A 6,817-nucleotide genomic window follows, 5' to 3' on the forward strand; every position below is an offset into this window, starting at 1 on the left:
CATGTGCCCCATACACACTCTGCAAAACACCCCAAACCTGCAATACTGAAACAGAGAAACAGACCTGTTATGTTAAGGTCAAAGGTTAGGGAGTCAAAGCCTGTGGTCTCAACCAAAAGTCTTAAACCTTGGCCTTCGAGGCCAGTTACTCTTCTGGTGTTCATTTTCCCCCTATAATCAGAGATGACATAGACCTGAGACTGATGAATGAATTGAACTATCAAAAAACAGACGTGTTTGGGCCCTCCAGGAATGCAGTTGAATAGCCCTGGTTTACAGCATGCATTCCAATCTGCAAAAGCACTGGAATCTAAATACCAAAAGAGTTCAGTGTTTGAGCTTCGTGATGAAAAGTCATTGTGGCGTTTGCTTTAGCTTTAGCTGAGATCACCATTCCAGTTGTGTCACAAAGACATACAAAGGTGCATCACGTCATAAGCGTGACAAAAGACAAGTACACAATCATCCTCTTACTGACGTACCTCAAATGCCACTCACTGCATCACGTAATAGGTCAGTGTTGTGTTTATCCAAGTTCATTACCCGTCTCTTCAAAGAGGACTCAGCGTCTTATTTATCTTAGCGTGTTGTGCTGACGCCTGTCCACGGTGCTGTTAAACCCAATCTGCTCTGGTCTCTTTGTGTTTGGAGGAGAACACAGGCAGCTTCACAGCAGCTTGAGGAGCAGCACACCCAGCAGGAGGCCTTTGATAGAATACTGCCTCAGCCTGTTTACCCCGAGCCGCAGAGCTGGGTCCTCATCTGTATGCATTGGCTGAATACATCCTTTTCTATTCCCTCCTCCTGCTAGAGTAGAGAGGGAATACATGTACAACAGGGCTGCATCCCAAATGGCATCCTATTCCCTACATAGTGCACTACTTTTGACACTGGTCAATACAGGATGCCATTTGGGATGCGACTTAGGCAGATGGCAGTGGTTGTCTAACGCCTTATACAAACCCTGTGTTGCTCCTACCGTACCAGGCAGCAGAGATGCAGGAGGAAGTGGGGGGGAAACCAAAACGAATATCTGATTCTGTTTGTGATTCAATTATTTTCCAGGAACACACCGTACACACCAGAGTGTACATTGCCTCGTGTGACCTAATGGCTCTGTCGCTTGGTAACCAAAACCCATTTACAGATGAAAAATGACCAGAGAGCACACACACACACACCTGTCGAGGCCGAACATAATGGCCATCCGTATTTGAGATAGAGAACACACTTGTATGCACAGACTCTTTCATCACATACACACACACACACACACACACACACACACACACACACACACACACACACACACACACACACACACGTACATCCCCTTCCTCACACAAGTGGTACATGTGGTATGAGGGAGTGGATTGAATAAATACAGAGTTATCTGATAGGATGGGTGGTGGACTGAGAGAAAGGCTTTTATGATCACAGCTGTAATATACATTTTATTGGTTATGATGATAACAAGGCAAGGTGACCGAAACCAGAAAACGGCTCCCGGAACTAGACCAGTGTGGGACCAATGCTGCAAAACACAGATGTAGCCTACAGTACTGTATCAATCTGTTAGTAGCTCATGTAGATTAATAATGAAAGAAGATAGACCCAAGGGTCTTAGTTGATTACCAGAGATTAAACCCAACAAAGACTAATGAGAAAACACAAGATTTAATTACCCCCTTTTATTCACAGTGCAAGATGCAAGAAGTCAACAGTATGATCTTATAATTAGATATCTGTCAGATATGCCCATCCCTCTACCTTTATATGATGATATGATGACATAGCTATGAGTAAGAGTCTTCTCCCCTCATACTGTACATTCTGGGTGTATCACCACAGTGCATCACAGTACAGTTTTATCTCTTGGTAACCAAATTAAAACATTCTGCCCATTGGTTAGATTCCTTCGCATAGATTTGCCAGTGAGCCTTGGCGATGCAGACATGCCTGAGAAAATGTGTTGTGTTCAGACCAGCGTCTTAGCAGAAACCTGATAAATACACAATAATGAAGCCTAGCAATGTGGTTGCTAACTAAAACCTGGCAACCTAATATATGGTCCATTGCACTGGAAAACAACCATACAGATTCCAAACATAAGAAATCACCCTGGCAACCTGAACAAAAGAGTAGGCTAACCATAGATCATCCAGTGTGATCCTGGACAAGGCAGGCCAATGACTGGAATGGACTACCTATCTAAGATATACAGTTGAAGTCGGAAGTTTACATACACCTTAGCTAAATACATTTAAACTCAGTTTTTCACAATTCCTGACATTTAATCCTAAATTCCCTGTCTTAGGTCAGTTAGGATCACCACTTTATTTTAAGAATGTGAAATGTCAAAATAATAGTAGAGAGAATTATTTATTTCAGCTTTTATTTCTTTCATCACATTCCCAGTGGGTCAGAAGTTTACATACACTCAATTAGTATTTGGTAGCATTGCCTTTAAATTGTTTAACTTGGGTGAAACATTTCGGGTAGCCTTCCACAAGCTTCCCACAATAAGTTGGGTGAATTTTGGCCCATTCCTCCTGACAGAGCTGGTGTGACTGAGTCAGGTTTGTAGGCCTCCTTGCTCGCACACCATTTTTCAGTTCTGCCCACAAATATTCTATAGGATTGAGGTCAGGGCTTTGTGATGGCCACTCCAATACCTTGACTTTGTCAAAGCCATTTTGCCACAACTTTGTCCATTTGGAAGACACATTTGCGACCAAGCTTTAACTTCCTGACTGATGTCTTGAGATGTTGCTTCAATATATCCACATAATTTTCCTTCCTCATGATGCCATCTATTTTGTGAAGTGCACCAGTCCCTCCTGCAGAAAAGCACCCCCACAGCATGATGCTGCCACCCCCGTGCTTCACGGTTGGGATGGTGTACTTCGGCTTGCAAGGTCCCCCTTTTTCCTCCAAACATAACGATGGTCATTATGGCCAAACAGTTCTATTTTTGTTTCATCAGACCAGAGGACATTTCTCCAAAAAGTACGATCTTTGTGCCCATGTGCAGTTGCAAACCGTAGTCTGGCTTTTTTATGGCGGTTTCGGAGCAGTGGCTTCTTCCTTGCTGAGCGGCCTTTCAGGTTATGTTAATATAGGACTTGTTTTACTGTGGATATAGATACGTTTGTTTCCTCCAGCATCTTCACAAGGTCCTTTGCTGTTGTTCTGGGATTGATTTGCACTTTTCGCACCAAAGTACGTTAATCTCTAGGAGACAGAATGTGTCTCCTTCCTGAGCGGTATGACGGCTGCGTGGTCCCATGGTGTTTATACTTGCGTACTATTGTTTGTACAGGTCTTGGTTGATTTCTTTTGATTTTCCCATGATGTCAAGCAAAGAGGCACTGAGTATGAAGGTAGGCCTTGAAATACATCCACAGGTACACCTCCAATTGACTCAAATGATGTCAATTAACCTATCAGAAGCTTCTAAAGCCATGACATCATTTTCTGGAATTTTCCAAGCTGTTTAAAGGCACAGTCAACTTAGTGTATGTAAACTTCTGACCCACTGGAATTGTGATCAAGTGAATTATAAATGAAATAATCTGTCTGTAAACAATTGCTGGAAAAATTACTTGTGTCATGCACAAAGTAGATGTCCTAACCGACTTGCCAAAACTATAGTTTGTTAACAAGAAATTTGTGGAGTGTTTGAAAAACAAGTTTTAATGACTCCAACCTAAGTGTATGTAAACTTCCGACTTCAACTGTATCAATGCCAAGCGCAAACATTTACAGTAATGTAATGTGTAAATGGGTGTTAAAGCAGATGGTGGTGACTGAAAGCAGGCCCCAAAACACAACTACTGGGAAGTCAAAGCCAAATTTAGCATTTACACACAATAGGCAGTAGCCCACTACTTCCAGCTATTCTCCATCCAACACATACCTTTCTCTCAGTCAGGCCCATTGGTAGCTCTGAGGTGTCGGTTAAACGCCACTTGATTTTACACCCTCTAAGTTAGCCTTTCTTAAAGTAGGGGTCGCGATCCAAAGTGGATAGAATTGCAGGAAATTAGCTGTAAAACTGAAATGTTTTTCTCTCTGTCCCATTGCAAAATGAGCAGAATTGCATGAAATGTGTTATAAAATGCTAAATGTTCTCTCCGCCCCATGGCATGATTTGTAGAATTGCAGAAAACTTCCTGTAAAACCGCTACATTTTCTCTACGCAAAATGGCAACATTTGAAATTACTGAACACTGAATTTCTCATTTGGGTTCCAGGCTGAAAAAGTTGAAGAAACCCTGCTCTAAGTCATGAGCTTTAAAAAGCTGTTGTGAGAGGTGAGAACAGTTGAGAACTGTTGAGAACAGTTGAGACTAGACTGGATGTCAAATCAACAACAAACTGATACCAAAGATGAAACTGGATGTAAAATCAACAGACGACTACGCACTATACAATACTTTCTAAAAACATAAATAGTAAATCATCTATACATCCATACAATGGACACCATGATATCCAAGGCAACAGAGTGGAAACAGAGGGAGGGGTAAGTGTATCGGATGGTAAGTTAAAGCAATGATCACTTCTCTCTCAGCACTGCAACATTGACAAAACTGCCACAATGGCCACAATTTTAAATCGTAAAAAAAAAATGTATTCTTAAAGATCAGGACTGGTACGTACTCCAACTACCACTCATTTGAAACTTTATCTTACATTTACATTTTAGTCATTTAGCAGACGCTCTTATCCAGAGCGACTTACAGTTAGTGAGTGCATACATTTTCAAACTGGCCCCCTGTGGGAAACGAACCCACAACCCTGGTGTTGTAAGCACCATGCTCTACCAACTGAGTTACAGGGGACTACTATCTTCACTAACTTATTACCAGGAACTACTGGTAATGCTGGATAGAATAAAGCATATCAAACCAGAAGAGATACTGTACAGGGTGCAGTACAATACAGTGTATATTATGTATACGGTATATTGCAGGACAGTCAGAAGCCCTCTTCTAGGTATTAACCTAGTGTTACAGCCAGCTAATCTCAAGCAGACACAATGAGATGATGGGGTTAAATCAGACCACCCAGGGGTCAAAGGACACCTATAGGACTTCACCATAGGGGACCACACATTCAGGAAGAGCTCATATTTTTTGTAAAGTGTATTGAGATGTGAAATGCACTACAAATAAAACTTGACTTATAACAGACAAAATGGTCCAGTTTGGGTTGGACCAGATTCACATCAAGTCACTGAAACAGTGTATACATTAGTGTCATACAGTGTCACACGCACGTCACACCCACAGTGAAGTAAACACAGACAAACTCACAAACAGAGTGAACTAAACATGGTCACAGTCTGTCACCCTACCCCACCCCACCCTCCCCTTCCCACACAGGAAGAAAAGGGAACAGCATCGAGCGGAGGCTGAGGGACTCGCACGCCACCGCTAAGCAGTGTGGGAGTGTGTCCGTTGCCAGGAGACATCCATTACCAGCTGTCAAAGCTCTGATGGCCACACTACAAATCACTGAGGGAGAGAGACAAAGAGACAGAGAGAGAGAGAAGGGGGGAGAGAGAGAGAGCAGGGGAGAGAGGAGAGAGAGGGAGAGAGAAAGAGGGACAGAGAGAGAGACAGAGTGAGAAGGAGAAAGAGAGAGAGACTCCACGCCAATGACGCTCGTCTGTCATCCCAGCGCCACACTTCACAGGCTTTCTTTTCATGTGGCACAATGGTACTTCTGTGAAGTGCCCTTTTATGAACTCAACCGACTGCCAGATAAACAATTACCTTGCTACCTGTTGCCCCTTCAACCCCAACCCCAACCCCCACAGACTCTACTCTGTAATGTACTTCAAGCCAATCTGGGTCCCAAATGGAACCCCATTCCCTACATAGTGCACTCCTTTTGACCAGTCTGGAGTCTGCAGATGACAATGCTCGGGGAGGGAAGAAAGGGTTTAAATACCCAGGAGGAGTCATGACTGTTCCGGAAAGCTTCCTCCAGTAGACACTTTTAGTCACTTGGAGTTGCCACGGAAACATGCCCAGCTTACGGGTGTGGATTAGGGAAGCGCGTTCCTGAAATAGTTTTTATCACATCTACCAGCAGAAACACAGACCTGATTACGGAATGCTCACAGAAAAAAAACGGAGAAAGAGAAAGAAAGAAAGAAAGTAAGAAAGAGAGAAAGAGAGCGAGAGAAGACAAAGAGAGAAATAAATATGGGCCACCAGGTTAGTGTCTGACCCCACAGAGACTGATAACGAAATTATTTTCTAATTAGTGTCATCACAGTAATGTGACGTCCCTTAAGAGTAGATTACTGTAGTCTAGTCCCTCTGTCCATGCTGTTCACTGTTTACAAATGCGCTACTAATAGGAATAATAATTACTAATAGTGCTCACAAATGACATATCAAACACTCTAAAACAATAGGGGGTGTAATAGCATGTATAACACCTCAGTACATAACATAACATGTAAATAACAACATGTACATAACATAGGACTAGTAATGTAGGACTTCAGTCCATGCTAATTAGAAGTCCAGGTCCAGGCCTCAGAGCCGGCTAATGAGATGAACATTTCTAACATACTGCTTTATGACCTGGTGGAGCAATGCTTGTAGGGGCTCTGTAGGGAATGTTCCCCTTCTTACATCACACACACACACACACACACACACACACACACACACACACACACACACACACACACACACACACACACACACACACACACACACACACACACACACACACACACACACACACACACACACACACACACACAGACACACACACACACACAGACACACAC

This window comes from Coregonus lavaretus, assembly GCF_964263955.1.
Source record: "Coregonus lavaretus genome assembly, chromosome: 2".
NCBI lineage: Eukaryota > Metazoa > Chordata > Actinopteri > Salmoniformes > Salmonidae > Coregonus > Coregonus lavaretus.